Consider the following 19,415-nt stretch of genomic DNA (forward strand, 5'->3'; position numbering starts at 1 on the left):
CTTCTTTCTTTTGTATCTACATCTGATCCCATTTTATTCTGGGAACCCCACCAGTGTGTGCTGCTGGTAGGAAACAACATATTGCTTCTGTCCAATGGTTTTCAAAAAAATTTTTTTCTTTTTATGTGATCCTGGGTCTATTTTTGTTGCTTGCCAGCATGACTCTGATCTGCATACATAATTCCCTTCACGGTCCTTTACTTGCCTTTTTTCTTCAGCTTTATTTCTTGGCATTCCTAATTCTTGGGTTGAATCCCATTCTCCCAATCTACTTGGAGCCCACTGAGTGTCTTATGCTCTCTCTTTTCCAGGTATTTTACATGCTATCTCATCCTCCCTGAACATCCTTTTTCTCGTGCCTTCTTATACACTCTTCAGTTTAGATGTCAGCTCTTTCAGGGAGGTATTCAAACAATGGGCTCTCTCCTCTTGTAGGGTTGTACCTCTGTTGGCACCAAATTACCTGCTCACCTTTCCTTTGACTGTAAATTCTAAGAGGGTGTGGACTTTTCCCTTTTAAAAAAAAGATTTTATTTATTTATTCATGAGAGAGCCATAGAGAGAGGTAGAAACTAGACAGAGGGAGAAGCAGGCTTCCCGCAGGGATCCCAATGTGGGACTCGATCCCAGAACTCCAGGATCATGACCAGAGCCAAAGGCAGACACTCAACCACTGAGCCACCAAAGCATCCCAACTTTTCAGTTTTTAACAAGATTTTTATTTTATTTATTTGTAATTAATTAATATTTTCACGATTATTTCTCTTATACTTAGCTCTCCAAGATGGAACATGGGAAAATGGTCATTATTCCCTCGACAAGTAAGTTGTCAAGTTAATTTAGTTGTAGGTGACTTAGGAACATGTATATTTTCCCTTTTTTTCATATAAATATTACCAAATATTATTACATGGCAGGATGAAATTTTTTACACTTCAATTATTTATATATCATCTTTATAACTTGTCAGCTCTAAGTAATGCCTGTGCATTACTTTTATTTTATTTCATAATTTTTTATTGATGGCATTTATCCCATGGTTTAACATGTTAATTGTACTGTAATAAACATGGCTTTAATATTAAACTTTTCCTTATTATCCAAAGTCACCACAGTCCATTTCAGTAAATATAAAAATATATACTTAATACTTTGTACAATACTGGTTTTTGGTCCAAACAAAACTGGATCAGAAAAGCCAATAAATTCACTTTAAGAATCCCCAATTTTTTTTTTAAAGATTTACAAATGGATTTAGGCAACTTTGAATAATGGGATTTACATAATAAAATCTGAGACAAGACTAAACAAAGAACAAATAAATTTTCTAACACAAAATTAAAATTTTAAGTTCACAGATTTATGTTATGCCAAAAAAGTACAGAAACAAAATTATATTTACACAAGATTCATAATAAAATAATGAAAAAGGCAAGACAGGTGATAGGAGAATGAAAATATAGAAATAGCATATAATTATTAAATAGAGAACGCACTAGATCTAATAAGTCCTTAGCATGGACCATTCTTTAATCAGGCTTCCTCTATCAGAAAATTTTAGTGCACAATACACCCAACTCACTCACATCACACATACACCAGCACAAACTCAGCATAGAGTTTATCTGCTTAAGAGTTCTCTTTAAATACATTCATTTTTATTAAACTATATTTATTTTAAAAACAACTTTATACCACTACTGTAAGTAAAAATCCCATTTTTTGCCACAAATAGAAGATTCAGATCAATAAAAATGTAAAGCAATATACAAACATTAAAGTTTTACATGAGAATATCAATATTTAGCAATGTACACATACTTTGAAATGTGTCTTGTGTTCAATCGCTGGTGTATGAGCCATACATTCAAGCCAATATTTTCTATTATAAAAACCATCTATAGTCTTGTTTTAAGCTGGTCTTTGCCCAGCATACCTCACAGGGTTGTTATGATAAACATGTGAGATCATACAAACTTAAGCTCTATACAAGGGTAAATAGTTATTAGTTTTATCCTATTTCTATTCGATAAGCAGGTGAAGGAATAAGACCACAAGGAAATCAGGATGGGGAGAAGGGATCATTTCATTTATAGAGTTGCCCATGAAGATGTAACTTGGTTTTACTTAGACTTCCAGAGAAGGCCAGAATTCAAGGCTATTAAGGGAAATTGTTTTTCATGTCACTTACTCATTATCAAAGTGAGTTTTTAGATTGTGAAGTTGAAAATATTTTATTTTAAGTTAATTAAAATTTCAGTCTCAGGGAGTGTGTTAGTTGGCAACAAAGGTTATTAGTACATTAACTCTACCACTAATATAAATTTTTATTTAAAAGCAAATATTCACACAAAGTAAAAGCACATAAAAATACACACCATACTTTTATAAAACAAATCCTAAATGATACTATTATAAAGAAGTTTCATTCTTAGTTTTCTTCCTCATGTGTTTAGTTTTGAATGCCCTTATTAAAAACATGAGGAGCAAAACACAAACACAAACAAAACCAAAAAGCATGAGGAACAACCACAAATTCACAAATCCAGACTAAGACCTGCAACGTTAGCAATGACTTACAACTGCCTGTGTGCTTCCCCTCATCTCATTCTCTCCCCCCTCCCTAGGGCTGGTTGCCATCTTGAATTTTGTGCTTATTATTCTCTTTACCAGCAGCTTTCTTCCTCATGGTTTTATGATACATCTTTGTCTAACAATGCATTACTTAGCTTTATTTCATTTGGAAAATTATGTGAAGGGCACCGAGCTGTACTTAGTCTTCTGAGAATTGCTTTTTGCACTCAATACTGTATTACATCACTAAGATTGCATATTGTTACATATAGTCACAGTTAATTATTTTTTATTACACACATGCACACATAAGTGTGTAATATAAGTAAATTACTTTATCCATTCTTCTGACTTGGGCATCTAAATTGTGTCCAATTTTATTGCCACTATAACTATGCTACTGTTGTTTGAGCAAACACAGGTGAATAATCTGAGAGCATACCCAACAGACTTTCCTAAACAGCATCAGAGAAACTTGTGATGAGAGCGGTAGTAATCTAAAAACCCACAGGGTTATCCTTTGGTGTTGTCACTACCTGTAATCATTAATATGAAGCAAGTAGTGACTTGTTACAAAATGTAGATCCTATATTAAGGAGATTAAAATAGTGAATCCTTAGTTACCCTCAAGAAGAAGGAAAATGGATATGCCATTATTTTCACAGTCTGCATTATAAAGGTTAATTATTCAAAATAAATAATAAATACCATATTCATTTGATTTTGGAAATAGTTTATAGAAAGCCTGGAGAATGCTATCAATTGGTAGCTCTTAAACTTTATTGCATATTAGAAATCACAAGGAGGAGGTTTCTAAAATATTGATGCCTAGGCCATTCTGTAAACCAAATCAATCAGACGCTCTGGGAGATAAAGTTGCCTGGGAATTCCGATATATGACCAAGATTGGGAACCCCTGCCCTAAGCCATAGGATCTAATCTGTGTGTTAATCACTCATCCTTAGACTGGACATGTGCGGGCTGACTACTTTGAACCTGGGAGAAGGAAAGAGCACTCAGAAAACAATAGGAAAGAAACATAAGAAAAGAGAAGCAAAAATTTCAAATCCACAACCATTTAAACAGGAGTTCACAAACAAGATGGTTCACTGGAAACTGAGAAACCCCAATCACCTTGATTCTTAAGAGGTAGAAGGAGCTGCTCTACTTGAAATTTTGTTGAGTTTCTGTGTCTCTCTGTCTCTCTCCAAAGTATGTCTTCAAGTCTTCTTCCTCACTCCACCCTTCCCAGCCTTGGCAGGCAAGCCCTGGAAAGAACTGGTAAATGAATGACATCTTAAACTAAGGTTTTTGCATTGAAGTCTGTTTCTTTCTCAATCACTTTTCTGTTGTTTTTCTGTGTCCTTTCCAGGAAACATCACTCACTCTGATCACATAAAGAGCTCTGTTAACGGGATCCCTGGGTGGCGCAGTGGTTTGGTGCCTGCCTTTGGCCCAGGGCGCGATCCTGGAGACCCGGGATCGAATCCCACATCGGGCTCCCGGTGCATGGAGCCTGCTTCTCCCTCTGCCTGTGTCTCTGCCTCTCTCTCTCTCTCTCTCTCTGTGTGACTATCATAAATAAATAAAAAAAATTAAAAAAAAAAAAAGAACTCTGTTAGGAAACTAAGGCAGGATGTTTTCCCTTCCCTCGAGGGAGTTTAATCTGTCATTTTACCATTCAGTGTCTATTGAGTAAGCATTTGTTGAGCGACTGCTATGTACTGTGCACTCAGCGAGGTCGGGAGGCTGTGGAAATGAACAAGGCATAGTCCATGGTGGGGAAGACAGATTTCCAAACAAATAACATCTTAACAAAAATTAAATTCAAAATTAATTAACAAATATAATCTTTGAAATAATCATATATTTAGATGTTTTAAAACCTACAAAATGTCAAAGTAAAAAGTTTCCCTTATGCCATTGTCCAGTTCACAAACACCTTCCAGTGTAAGCAGTATTATTTGTTTCTTGTGTGTATTTACAGAGATTTTAGCACATATGCAGCTATAAATATAAACATATATTTATCACGGCTCCCTTTTTTTCATACACCGCAATCTTGCCATAGAAATACACGAAGACCTTCTTCATTATTTTATAGAGGTACATAGTTTTCATTGTATTAATATTTCATAATTAATTTTACCAACCTCATAGAGAGAAATATTCAAATTTTTCTCCAATATTTTTCTGTAACAAATAATGCTGCAATGAAGAGCTTTGTATGTATGCCATTTCATCATCTCATACATGTAAAATCTGATAAATTCCTAGCAATGGGATTGCTTAGTCGATGAACTTGACTTTTTAAAAAATTTATAATTATCCTGTGATGAAATATTTTAAGTATTTATTTATTTAATCTTTACACCCAACATGGGGTTTGAACACATGACCCCTAGATCAAGAGTCATGTTCTCTTTTGTCTGAGCTGGCCAGGTGCCCCTGAACTTTTACTTTTGATAGATATCATCAGCAGTATGCGGAGGTGCCTATGTCCTCACTTCATTGCCAACACAGTGTTAACTGAAATTTGACTTTTTGCTGATATAATGGGTGGTGATTTTTACTGATATGGTTTGATGTTAATTTACAACCCTTTTTATGAGGAAAATTGAATACCTCTTTATAGCACCAGTGTTCTTTAAGTGGGGGTAAAAGAAGCACTTAAGTTAAGTAGAACAGAAACAATAATTTATCATCTCTGCCCCTGGGATGCGGTAGCTCAATGTTACCAAGATCCTCAGCAGTTTGTATTGGATTCTTTTTCAAAATTCCTTGCCAAGTCATGGTGAAAGCATGGCAAGTACGTGGCTTTTTTGGTTTTTGTTTTTTCTTTTATATCTAATTCATTTTATTTGATCATTTAAAATACACCAAGGCCTCAGCTTCTGGATTGCTACCAATGTTTTCTATGAGTTTGATTTTCATTCAGCTTATTTGAATTCATGCTTGTCACCATTCAGATGTTTGGTGACATTTTTGCTACTTCCTTTTTTCATGTGGTTTTCTAAAGTTCAACCATGTTATTAAATGCTTAATTCTTAAACACACAACTACAAGAAAATTCTACCTTGTGAAGCATTTAGGGTTTGCAAAGTGACCTCAGGTCGATTATCTCATTTAAGGCACTCTACAGCTGTCATTTACTCTCAAGAAATTGCCTCTATTTTAACACAGAGAAATGAAATTATGCGCTGTCAGCCTCGCAGTTAGCCTCACCTGGGTCATGTTGGAATCCATATGCAAGAACTGGAACTCCAAATCCAGTACATCTTCTAACTAGACTTGAGAGAGTTGACTGTGACAAAATAATCTTTGGTTCTCCTTTGCCTCTGGGTCTGCCTCCTACATCCACAGAGAGGTCGTTAGCAGTCCGGTGAGCAAAAGCACTATCATATCAGGCTCTCGTTCCTCCAATTTCCCTCCCCAGACTTCACTTGCATTGACTTTTCTCTGGGTCCAGCTGTGAGAACACACATTCTAGTCAGAATGACTTAAGAGACTTACTTCATAAGCAAGTCGGTGCACAATTGATTAGGAATATGTCTTAAAGCTTCCTCCTGACTCGGTCTTGCTATAAGATTTGTCACTACAATCAGGAGGACTGATTCACCTATCTTGTCAATTGGGATATTTGTTCTTTGGTCTAAACTAAATTAACACAGGCCAGAAAGAAACCTCTTATCCCATTGGTATCCATCATTACCATTCTTTGAAGTGCTTTTGAAAGAAGCAGTTGAATCAGAACATTTTATGAAATTGTCATCCGATTCCTTGGAGGGCCAGACCTAAACAGCACTTGCGAAAAGAGCTGGGACACATTTTTTTCCTCCACTTCAGAGTCTTTCATCTTCGGCACAGACAGCTGTGTGTGGTTTCCTTCTTTGTACAAGGGCACTCTATTTTATTTTGGTCTGAGCCTCCATGGCATCAACTGACAATTTCATAAAAGATTTTGATTCAACTGAATTAAATAGTGAACTACATCAGGGGCAGAGGGTGTGACCTGACCCCCATTAAGATTATTATTAGGCTTCATTACCATCTTATCTGGTAATATTAGTGATTTGCAGCAAGTCTCTTGGCCATATCCCTGTAGACATTTGAGAAGCAAATGCAGCTAAGGAGTGAGTTGAGTCTTGCTTTGTAATAAGTGAGCTGCCTTGTGTAAAGCCAAGAAAACACTTTGGGGAATATAAGGTCACCTTCAAGTCAATGGCATAGGAGGTGATAAAGACACAGGAATGATTTTGGAGAAAGCATAGAAAGTGCAGTTATGGATAATTAGCTGGATAATGCTATAAATTCGATGCTTCCCAAGGAATTAACGCTCTGTTGCTATCAAATTCCATTCTTCCCAGGTTCAATTGCAGTTTCTGTTTTTCACCTTTTCCTCCACAACATTTATTTATTTACTCTGCCCCCACCTCTGTCTCCTTTCACTTCTGTAGCTCCAGAACTGAGCGAATATTCAATAAACATTTATCGAGTTAATCACTGAATGATACACCTTGACCTGGCTCTGGTTCCTCCCCTACCTCTTCCATGTGAGTGTCTTCTCTGTCCTATACTTTCTACCTTTTTGTTTCTGCTACTTTGGTTCTTCCCTTTCAACATTTAAAATTATTCGTGTGTCTCTCACTTTGGAAAAAAAAGTGGGAAATGGTTTTGTTAATCCAATACCCCCTGCAACTATCATCCTATCATTCTACTCCCTTTCCAGTCAAACTTCGTGAAATGCTTACCTTTACTCAGTGCCTTGCTTTCCTTTCTTTTTCTGCATTTTCCAGTTTCTGCCCCTTACATTGCCCCCCGGGGACTGTAGGCCCCTTCCCAGTGCTTGCTCAATTTGTTCCTTTAGTAGCATTAACATCGTCAGCCGATCCTTCCTTGAAACACCCCTCTACATTCGCATCCCGACCCAGTGCTTTCCTACTTGTTCTGTTTCCTTTGCAAGCTTCTCTCTTTTGCCTGTTTCTTAAACACTGGTGTCCTCAAATATTGGTGTCCTTCAGAGGCACTCTATGTCTTCTCCCCATGCAGTTTCTCTGACTCTCCTGGCTTCCATGAGTGCCCCCTCAGAACTCTCCCCAGACCTACTTACAGAGCTGAATCGAAGTGCCACAAGGATCCACACCCAGATGCATCTCAGCACTTCACCCTCAAAATGCTCAGACTTTTATCATCTCTTCCAGAATTTTACTTCTCTTCCTATTTCCCAGTTTCAGGGAACAGTGCCCTCATCCTTCCGGTGATTCAGTGCTGACCAGAAAAACAGGCATCACCCATACCCTCCCCTTTGTCCTCACACCTCCAAGGAATCACAAGGTGCTTCTACTGAAACATTTAAAATGTTTCTTCTTCCAGTCCCCACTGGCCCTGCCAGGGTACAGGCCACCACCCTCTTCGCATCTGTTGCTAGGACTTTCTCCCAAGTGGACTGTCCAACCTCTACTCTTGCGGGCCTGCCGTCTGTTTCCATACGTGGCCAGATTGATCTTTCCAGAAGGCAGATTTGGCAACATCTCTCTTTACTTAGAGTCCTACATTTTCCTTTTTATTACATCAAAATACGTGAGCACGTCAGACTGGATCCTCCAGAAGTCTCACATACTGCGGCTCACTTCTGGTACTCTGCTTCACACCCTCATCTTCAGTTTCTGGGTTAGTTGTTTCTTCCTCTGAAGTCTTTCCTGACCAGCAGAGGCTGAATTTGTGTTTTTTCCACAGCATACTAATATCACATTTTTTAGTGAATTGTAATTAGTTTTTTACTTATAAATCCTCTCAAGTAATAATTTCCTTGAAGGCACAAGTTGCTTTTATCGTTCTTATCATTATGTCCCAAGGATATTTCTTGGCATAGGCTAGATACTCATTTAATATTTATAAGACAAAAAAGATGAGTCTGCCTAAATTACTTGACATAGATCCTACTGTTTAATAAAAGGTTGGAATAGAATACTATATATAAAATGATCAAGGTGGTCTTTCAATAAACTTTATTTCTTTTCCCTTTCTTATTTGGTTCCTAAGAAATATTTACTTAGAGCTGTGGACTGGGTTAATTTAGTCTTACAGTGATTTCAGTTTTTATACTAAAACCTATTGCCATTTAGAGCCAATAGAAGTATAGAACTTTATGGCTGCAATTGTCTTATCTATAGTTCAATGCTCCGTGAAAGTACTGCAATCATATTTCTAGAATAAATTGAAGTCTATTGAGAATGAACAGAATGTACTAGCCACAGGGTAGCTGTTCCATAGAGTGACACTTGGATTGGTTCTTGAATTTCCCAATTGGAAATTCAATCAATTATCAGATGACTTCACAAAAGAAAATAATAAGGATTGTTATTAGCCATGATAAAAATATCTCATGGATGGATGAGTCTATGCTATTTACTAAACACATGAACGCACATGTAGATTCCATTCAATTAGTACTTACGGAGAAGCAAGAGCCAGGGTCAGATAATGCAGCTATCAAAACCATAGCAAAGCATATAGAAAAATGCTGATGAGATAATACTTTTGTTCTTTTTTTCCTTCTTTAATATTTTCAGATTGATGATAAAAATGATGCATGCCTCACAAAAAAGGATAACATTTGGACAAGCCTTGATCATCGTGTTTGACCCTCACAACAATTTTCAAAGGACTGAACAGATATTATTTTTACTTTCAATATGAGGACCCTGAGGCAAAGTCTATTTATTTGTCTGTTTACTTATCTGTCATCTATTGAACATGTCCTAGATACCTTGACAGACACTGAGATGTGAAAACAAAAATGATTACCGCTTGTTCAATCACTTCTACTTTTAAGATTATCTCCTTCCCCGACCCTCATGTACCCCTGTCCCCATCCCCAGTTGTTTAGTTTATGCTATAGAGCTCTGGGTACCTGAGGTGGGCTGGAGGATGGAGGGAAAGGAAGAGAGAGGGGTGGGGAGAGCAAGAGGGAGGGAAGAGTAGAAGAGAAAGAATGGGGATGAAAATGCACAGCTCTCATAAAACAATGAGTAGCCTTGGGTCACTCACTGATTTTTCCCTTTCCAGTTCTCATCTGGACACATCCAGCCACATCTTCATTTCTTGTTGGTAAATGCCACAAAGTTCTGTATAGCCTTATAAACCACCCTCCCTCCATGCTTTCTGGGCTGGATATGGTTAATTAAGCAGAGCACATAAGAAGCTGTTCTGCTTCTATTTTTACCTCCTTGGATATGTCTTGTTGAATTGCAGAGTCTGTAAAGCCAAATTCTACATTTGTAGATTATTTTGCAGATAGTTCTGGATACCAACTAGATATTCTTATGCAAGATTAGGAGTCTGGTAGTGAGGTGGATGCTATCACCCTTCTGCTGTATCTGTTGGAAAAGAAGGTCTAGGGACATGAGTGTTGAGAAGCAATATGGTGTGGATTTTTGATCCCTGCATCAAATTACAGCTTTAATTTTTGTACTCTATGGTTCCACTGGCAGTCTCCTCATGTCAGCCCCTCTAACATTTCTCATGATTTTAGTGGCATTTAAATTCTGTATTAAATTCCTTTCTGTTTAAAATACCTAGAGAGGTTCCTATTTTCTCCACAGAACTGTGAAAAAATACAGAAACTTTTGCTTAAATTAATTTGAAGAATCTCTGTTCTTCTAACCAAATTTGTCCAGGCCAAGACAGGGAGGATATCAAGAAAATACCATGGAAGCAGAGAAAGTCTTAAAGAACATACATTTTAGTGACTTGCTTTGTTTCGTGCAACTTATAATGAGGAAGCCTGGGTTTAAATCCAGATCCTTTGACTCTGGATTCAGAGTCTTTTACTTATATTACCTATCACTTTTCCAAAGCAGTTAGAATATTAGTTCAGTACCTGGCAAAAAGTAGAAAATCAGCATATGTTTTTCCATTTGAATTGAAGTTACAACATCTCACAGGATATATTTTAAACATAAGCATAGGGATCACTATGTGAAAACCATTTCATTCTTTTTGGAAACAAGAAAATCCTCTATATTTAGAAAAGCAGAGTGGAAGTGGGAAAAGAGTAAGGAGGTAAGACTTTAAACATTAGAAAGCAGGTAATTTTTCCTAGTACAGTAAAAAATATGTTTTGATTAAAAAATAAAACGATTCTACTTCCAAAAATTTAAAATTCATGGACATGTCATTTATGAAAATTACTTTTGACTTTTAGTTTTTATTTACATTTTTTCTCATACCATAGTCAATTGAATTATTCAGCAAAACTTCCATTATTTCAGAGCAATATAGCTTAACAGCTAGCATGGACCTAGTAAATGTTGTCTAAGGTCACTGGAATGATTACTGACTTGATAGAATTATGGAGAATTGCTTTATGTATCTATTTAACTTATAGAATTGCAATTACATCTGGTTGCTATTTTATGTAATCTGAAAGCCCTAAATATAAGACCTATGATAAATTTATACAACACTTGTAAACTACAAATTATGGATAGTTTAAGTAAGCTACTTTCAAAAATAATGTGACATGACATAGGTATGAACAAATAACTAGATAAAAAAAGACTTATTTTACTCACAAGGGATAAACAAAGCATCTGTTTCAGGTTTCAAAAATAAGAGTTACCAGACCTGGGGAGTGGGAGCAAGTAGCATTCTAGTTATGCAGAACAGCACTGAGTAACAGAAAACCACTGTATACCAACAAAGTGTGACAGATAAGAAGAAGGTTATGTTTGTGTCACTATAGAGTGTGGATTATCAGGTGTAGAACAGAATGAGGCCAGGTCAAGTGGGTATAGAGAATGTGCTTGTGCCGTCTGGGTGGTGGGTGGTCACTGAGATATTAACAGGGGACTGTCACATGCAGATTTACAGTCACAGGGAAATCTGGTGGCAGTGTTAAAGATACATAAGGAGCTTAAAAAGGAGGTCTGTGTAATGAATCTGGTTACTGATAACGACAATAATGGTCCTGGAAGGGAAGGGCTGAATCTGAGAGAAATTTTAAAACAAAACAGGTCAGCTGTTATGAATAATTGTGGGGGTGTGAGTATGTAGTGTGTGTTAGGATGTCTGAATGAGAATTATTGTGTCCTAGGTTTCTGGCTTGGAAGACTGAAGGATGGTGACACCATAGATCTGAGAAGGAATGTGGGAGATGAACCTTAGTTTCTGGAAATGATGACAGATTCATTTTGAACATGTTGGATTTGAAATGACTTGGATGCCGGTTTACAGATTGTGGCTGAAGCTAGAAATTTGTTTTTAATCAATGGAAAAATACTGAAGAAGTTGATGAGCTCACCAGGTTAAAGTAATTTCATTCAGACCACAAAGATATTTTATAACAGGGGAACTGATATGGGTAAAGATCATAATGATTATTATACTTCTCCACCATTATTTTCTATCCTATTGCATTATACAAGAAAGAAATAGAGAAAATCTTAAATTAAGTAAGTAAGAGTTTTGTTTTTGTCCTTCCATCTATAAGATGTATATAGGTGTGTGTGTGTGTTTGTGTGTATTCAATGCTATACTGCTATTATATTGATCTTGATATCATTAGCATCAATCTGAAAACATACTTTAAAATATCTAAATCCACCAAATATTGTTCACCCATTATAGAGTTGAATATTTTTTGAATTCATTGTTTGATTAGAGCTTCATAATATAATAAAGCACGTGCCACAAATCCTTTAAACTCTATAGCTTTGTGATATGTGCCATAACTTTGTGATATTTGCCATCACTTAATCATGTTTGCAAGTTTAGTTCAGAAAAGAAATGGTTATTCTTTCCTGGGTATGTTATAACTGCAATTTGAATAAGATGATTACTAGTGAGTGAGTGATATGTCTACCTTTGACTGAACTGGATACACTGTGATTAATAATCTAAACTGGTATAATGAAAGAATATAGCAAACCATCTGTATGGGTGAGATGCTGGATTGACAATGGGATAAAATGAAAGTTAGCATATTAAGCAGTGTGATCAGCTCCACTATGTTCCTTACCAGAATGATGGCAAACAGGTTCCCATCTCTACTCCCAAGCCTTGGCAAGAGATATGAATACCCATCTCTGAGAAACAACTATCAGCTTTCCTAAAATACTGCACATTCTCACATCTAGGGTCCTCTAGTAAAAAAATTCAGTCATTAGGGGCACCTGGGTGGCTCAATAGTTAAGCTTCTGCCTTCAGTTCAGGTCATGGTCCCAGTCCTGGGATTGAGCCTTGAGCAGGCTCCCTGCTTTTCTCTCTCTCTTTGTCCTTCTCCCCTGCTCATGCTCTCTAGCTCTCTCAAACAAATAAATAAAATCTTTAAAAAATTCAGTCATTATTCAATCTGCCTAGAGTGAAACCTACCAGTTAGTAAGCTGTATTCATACATATTTCTTTTTTTTCCATATTTCTTAATTAGCTTTTCAGAATGTCATCACTAAGAATGAATAGGCAGCCAAAGATCACCTAATATTTAAGGAAAGACTTTGACAATAAAAATGATACACTAAAAAAGTAAAGGTGTACTTAGAAAAAACATTTAAAAATATACGGAACATAAAATGTCAAAGAAACTAAAAATCAATATATTCAGAGAGATGGGAGAAGATATTGTAATAATTACACAAAAATATTGAATTATAAATTTCCAGATACCTGGTCATAAAGATCCTAAACTTTTTTTCAAAGAAAATAAATCATATACAAAGGATTAAGAATAAGAATAACATGAGACTTCTCACATACATCAGAAGCTATAAAACAATAGAGTCAATTATGAGTGAAAATTATTGGCAATATAGAGTTTTATACCAAGTCAAACTATCAAGCTAGTATAATGATAGAATAAAGATACTTTCAGAAAAACACCATCTCAAAAAACTGTCTCTTATGTACTTTTCTGAGAAGACTTCTGAATGATGTGCTTTACCAAAACAAGAGAGCAAAGAGAAAGAGATGTATAGGATGCAAAAGAAGAGAAAGGCAAAGGAAATTTTCAGGACGAAAGTTGTTAATTGTACCTGGTGAGCAAGGAGTAAATATTAAAACAAAAATGATGGAGTTCCAGTATGGAATCTTCCTGGAAAAGAAATAAGAACCAATAAACCGTCTAATGGGTTTGACTGTCTGGAAATATTGTGTGCAAACACATGTATGAAGCTATTACATGGTATGGAAAAACAGCTATAAACTGTTTTTTATAAAGAAAATGCAAAAATGCAGCAATATTAACTCTAGGAAGAGCAAAATGTTCAAGTAAGAAAATAAAATCAAAATACTCTACTTGGCACAAGACTCCACAAAATTCATATACTCAGAATAAGAAAAGTACAGAATAGGAATTTTTAAAGCTCCATTACAAAAATGTCAAACAGATGCAGAATTAGAAAGAATGGTATAATAAATCTCCATGTACATTTTACCCAACTTCAACATTATCAATCCTTTGAAAATGATCACCTCTTTATTTTTTTTTTAAATATGTTATTTATTTTTATTCAAGAAAGACAGAGAGAGGGAGAGAGGCAGAGGAAGAAGCAGGCTCCATGCAAGGAGCCTGATGTAGGACTCGATCCCGGGGCTCCAGAATCACACCCTAGGCCGAAGGCAGGCACTAGACCACTGAACCACCCAGGGATTTCCCTATCACCTCTTTAAAAAATAATCACATTCCCATCATTCTATTCCCTCAAGTAAGCAATAATTTCTGAATGTCATTTGCTACCCACTCAACATAAACATTTCTCTAATTTTCCTATAGAACTTTTTATTTTTTAATATTTTTGTTTAGGTCAGGATCCAAATGATCATTCTTTGAACTTAGATTTCCTCTCCATGTCCTCTTTTTTTCTTTTAGCTTTTCTTTCCTTGCAATTTTTAAAAAATAGAAAACAGATTATTTTTTCCTGTAGAGTTATTCACAGTTTAAATGTTGCTAGTTGCATCTCATAGTATTCTTGAAGATACTTGAAATACATATAATATGTTTAAATCTGTGCATTCATAATGATCCCCTCATGGAGGTACATTACCTGTGAGATAATAACACTATAAAAAAGTCCAACTTGAATCTTATTAAGCCTAAAAAATCTACTTATAAATATGTAAAATAATACATGAGATATGTAAGGGAAAAAGGACTAGAATTTTAATTTAACCAAATGTTATGATGAAACCATATATGGAGAGTAGATAGGAACCATGGGAAAGGACTAAAAATCCTCTGTGGCTTGATTAAAAGCAAAAGATAACATCAAGCCATGCAAAGTAGGATACATATATTATTTAGAGGTATGGAGATAAACATTTACCATTAAAAGAGTTTCAAGGTGTTGCCCCTGGTGATTAGGTAAAGCAGGGAGAGGTCAGAGGTCAGAGAGAGTATCATGGTTTTTTGTTTGTTTGTTTTGTAGCATTATTTGATTTTTTAAACCACATACTACTTTGATGGAATAAGTTTAAAGTGAAAGAAATAAGGGACCAAAAAAAAAAAATGGTAGAAACCTCTAAATTGAGTGTATTCCAAAATAGTGTGTCTCCTCTCAACACAGTTGACAGATATTACTCATCATTTATCCTGTATTCATTTAATGTATGTTGCTATTGTTGTTTAGTAGAAATTTTCTTTTTATTTCTAATGTTTCCATCTTTTGCGAGCAAGAAGGTTAGCCTCATGAGGTCACTCCATGACCCTGAACCCCTTCTTTCTCAAGATTGTCTGGGCTTGGATAATGAATTTCAGATTCATGCTATAAGCTATAAACAAACTTTTTTGTTTTCCTCCCCGGACTTGTTCCAAACCACTTCAGCCCCTTAGATACTCCAGAATAGAAGTGGAAATAAGCTCTTAACTCTCAGTACTGGGGGAGATTTTATTGAGAGAAGGTAGGTCCTTTGTATTCTTAACTCAGTACTTCACCTAGAACTGATTAGCTTGGGGATAGAGGGAGTGGGTGGAGAGTTCTCTAAACAAAGATCATATTTCATATTTGATCTCCTGGGCTAGCAGAAAAGCAAAATGGTCACAAAGGCACAAACTTTATTTTTAATATCATTTCCAATTATATCCTCATGAGAGTTTCTTTCCAGAATTAGCAGAGATCCTTGGAAATTAAGTTATTACTTTACGTTGATTCCTTTTCAATTAATTTGTGAGGCCCAGAATCACAGAGAGTACTCATCTGCATAAAGCCAAAATGACCACACAGTTTAATATCAGAGCAATTCTTAACCCTTTCAATTTTCGTATAGAGAGTCCCTCTTACTCTTTCTGAGCTATTTAAGCAGACAGAACAGTCCATTTTATTTACATTAAACATGTATAAACAATCTGAAACTTGGGAAGTTGTAAAGAAATATAAGTTATTTTTTTTTTATTTCTTCTCCAACACATATAATAGACACAGAAAGGAAAGATTGCACTTGGCTGTGTACTTTCCCCTACCCACGCAAAAGGTTCATAGAAACTTTAAGGCCATCCGTGTATTGGGAAAGGTGTTAAAGAGTAGATAATATTTTGATCATTTGCTGTTACTAATTTCATATTATCATATTACTTATATCAATTTTGTATGTCTTCCATCTTAAAAATATTGGTAGAAAAAGAAGTCTATTGCCCAAAATGGGGAAAAAGAAAATATGCAAGTCAGTTGTAGAAGATGTCATAAATTAATGAGTTAAATCAGTGGAAGTTTGATACAGAGCAGGATTTTTAGCAGACTGACTGTAAGAAAATTATTATGTTCACATAGCCAACAAAAAATGGTAATGGATGGAATGTTTTCAGTTGAAAATCTCCCTCTCTCTCCCTGTGGTCATCAGGTACGGTTCAAGTTTATTTTTATATATGTGGTTCCTGTTTACCAGTCATTTATGAACTTGAGCTATAATTGTCTTACAAACCAAATGTGAATTTTATTTTTGTAAATTTTATTGTGTTGGCAATCTGACTTTTTTTAAAGTTCAAAAAATGTTCTTGTTTTATTTGAAAGGCATTTACAGAACGTCTATGCTTCTCTGAAAATGTAACCCTGTTCCTGTCACTTGGCTTAATGTTCCACACATGTTTTCTTACTTAAACTTTGCCTCATTTGGCTGTGGGTTTTTTCTCTTTCTTTCTTTCTTTCTTTCTTTCTTTCTTTCTTTCTTTCTTTCTTTCTTTCTTTCATTCTTTTACGTAGGCTTTGAAACCATCTCTAATGGAAAAATGCAGCTGTGAGCAAGATTTCCTAAAATGTACATGGAATTAATTTTCTAGGCTTTTCATGCAAGGGCCCTGATGTATCAAAAAGGAGAGATTTTGCCAAAAGGAGTTTTAATGTATCTAAATGAAAGAGGGAAACAGCCAGAAAAGAGGTTAAAGAGGCAAGCAAAGCCCTAATGCAGCTAGGAAAGGAGAAAAAGCATGGAGAAACTAAGAGGAGGAACAGGAAAAAAAGGGGAATGGTGGACTGAGGAAAGAAAGAAAGTTAACAGCCTCTATGGGAGGAGGGAAGACAAAAGGGGAGGGAGCCCTGAAGACCGCAGGGGGCCTGGGGGTGACCTTGCCACAGGAGAGAAACCTTATCTCCAGGTTTCCATTAAGGCATTTGCTTTAACTAATCAGTGTCTCCACTCTGTCACCAAAAGCATTATTTTCCATCTGATCAGTAATTTTACTGTCTATAATTAAAGCAAATTAATTTCAGCTAAAAGGCACATTATTAAAAAATAACAATATTTTAAGCATCACCGCTGAGAATTTTTTTTCTTCATAAACGACCCTCCTGGCCACATATTGTGTTTTTATTGACACTAGAAGGTTAAAACCTGAAACTACAATGTTCGAGTTTACTAATGCACAGCTGGTGAGCTTTTCATGCCCAGGGGATTGTAAAAATATAAAGTCATGTGGCTGACTTCAGACCGTAAACATAAAGACTTTATTTTGTCGATTCTTTCTATCTCAGTTTTTTGCCTCTTATTTACTCTAAGCTCCCAAGATAAATAACAAAAATCCGAAAGTCACAGAAGAAACAAAATGTATTTTTAATATGCATGTGAGGGTTCAGTGATGTATTTTCCAGCATTGCTCCCGCGGAGAACATAAACTTTAAATGTACGTGTAGCACATTTTCCATAGTATAAAATATTTAACGTATTAATATAATACAAATAAATTAATAATTTGTAACTATGTGGGACTACAGGGTTCATTTATACAAGTTTATGATCACTTTACATATATTCTGCTGGTAGAGATGGTTTTACAAATGACCAAATTAGCCCAATTCCTTGGATGCCGTCTGAGCAAAGAAATTGCCTTATGTGAATGAATACTACATAATGGCTCCATGAGGCATTATTTCAATATTGAAGGATTGTTCATATGGAACAGAGAATAAAATGAGCAGTGTGACATGACCTGTTTAACGTTAGGCAAGCACAAAATATTAGATGTCCCAAATACTCCAAGTTATTTTTTTAAGCACCATAAAAACCTGAAGAGAAAAAGATGAGAAAAGTTTAAAATTTAACTGAAATACAGCAGTATATTAATGTCAAATGTAAGACCATGATTCTATTATCTATGCACTACAGTTGAAATATATCTTTAATAATCCTAATATAATTAAATTACCATAAGAAGTAATAATCTGCCACCATACACACTTCGAAAAAATGTAGAGATTCTGAAATTAGTTTAATGACTTTATATAAAATGATCAAGCTGGAAACAGAACATTGCCTCTTCATGTCTATACCACATTCTTCATGAAACTTGACTCTGCAGTTATTTTTTTGTGGGGTCAGGGTGTGTGTGTGTGTGTGTGTGTGTGTGTGTTTGACTAGTGTTTGGTTCAGTTGTTTGTTCAGTTTTTCTATGACAAACTAATTTATGTAGTCTTATCAAAATGTGCCACATTTGTGGCATGACTAAACCTCCTAAAGAATGTATCTGGGGGATCCCAAGTGGCTCAGCAATTTAGGCCTGCCTTCGGCCCAGGGCCAGATCCTGGGGACCCGAGATCGAGTCCTGCGTCGGGCTCCCGGCATGGAGCCTGCTTCTCCCTCCTCCTGTGTCTCTGCTAATCTCTCTCTCTCTATGTCTATCATGAATAAATAAATAAATAAATCTTTTAAAAAATTATAGTTATTATTTATCATTATTTATTTATATTATTTTTATTATAAATTACATTATGTTATTTATATTATTCATATTATGCATAAATGCTGACTTTTATCAAAAGTTTTTTAACAGTTATTAACAATATCATAGTCCTAATAGGATCACAATAAGTGATAGTAGGCAGCCTGGGTGGCTCAGTGGTTTAGCGCCGCCTTCAGCCCGGGGTGTGATCCTGGAGGCCTGGGATCGAGTCCCACATCAGGTTCCCAGCATGGAGCCTGCTTCTCCCTCTGCCTGTGTCTCTGCCTCTCTGTCTCTCTCTGTGTCTCTCATGAATAAATTAATAATTTTTTTTAAAAGAATGTATCTGGGGGGATGCCTGGGTGGTTCAGTCGGTTAAGTGTCTGACCCTTGGTTTGGCTCAGGTCATCATGATCTCAGGGTCATGGGAGTCTATGCTTAGCTGGGAGTCTGCTTGAGGATTCTCTCTCCCCTCTCCGTCTGCCCCTTCCCCCCCACTCTCTCTCTCCCTCTCCTTAAAATAAATAAATTTTAAAAAGAGAGAGAATGATATCTGATATTATAAGAAGAATTTGTACTACAACCTTAGAAAACATCGATGCACTAAACACTATGCAGCGTCCTTTCAAATTTTTTTTTTTACTTGGTAGAGATAGTGAGTATAAGGGCTATCACTTTGGGTCACTATGGTGTTTATGGC

At 35.9% G+C, this 19,415-nt stretch overlaps 2 long non-coding RNA genes across 4 annotated transcripts in view; one reads left to right on the forward strand and one right to left on the reverse strand.

Annotated features, from left to right (window-relative positions):
- The window catches only part of LOC112677946 (uncharacterized), a 107,207-nt gene extending 97,772 nt beyond the window's left edge, over nucleotides 1-9,435 (forward strand). Inside the window, exons 3-5 of one of the 2 annotated variants that reach the window (XR_003147304.2) lie at nucleotides 776-821; nucleotides 3,540-3,723; nucleotides 9,147-9,435. This is a non-coding gene — a long non-coding RNA (uncharacterized LOC112677946). Of the gene's footprint in view, nucleotides 1-775; nucleotides 822-3,539; nucleotides 3,724-3,946; nucleotides 4,142-9,146 lie in introns of those variants that run through there. The other variant, XR_003147306.2, reaches the window with a different exon arrangement.
- The window catches only part of LOC112677945 (uncharacterized), a 48,103-nt gene that overhangs the window by 22,453 nt on the left and 6,235 nt on the right, over nucleotides 1-19,415 (reverse strand). For both annotated transcript variants that reach the window (XR_004803049.2, XR_003147303.2), the window contains exons 4-5: nucleotides 5,800-6,043; nucleotides 3,709-3,852 (exon numbers count right to left, since the gene is read on the reverse strand). This is a non-coding gene — a long non-coding RNA (uncharacterized LOC112677945). The remainder of the gene's footprint in view (nucleotides 1-3,708; nucleotides 3,853-5,799; nucleotides 6,044-19,415) is intronic.

The sequence above is a fragment of the Canis lupus genome, chromosome 10 (genome assembly GCF_003254725.2).
Source record: "Canis lupus dingo isolate Sandy chromosome 10, ASM325472v2, whole genome shotgun sequence".
NCBI classification, from domain to species: domain Eukaryota; kingdom Metazoa; phylum Chordata; class Mammalia; order Carnivora; family Canidae; genus Canis; species Canis lupus.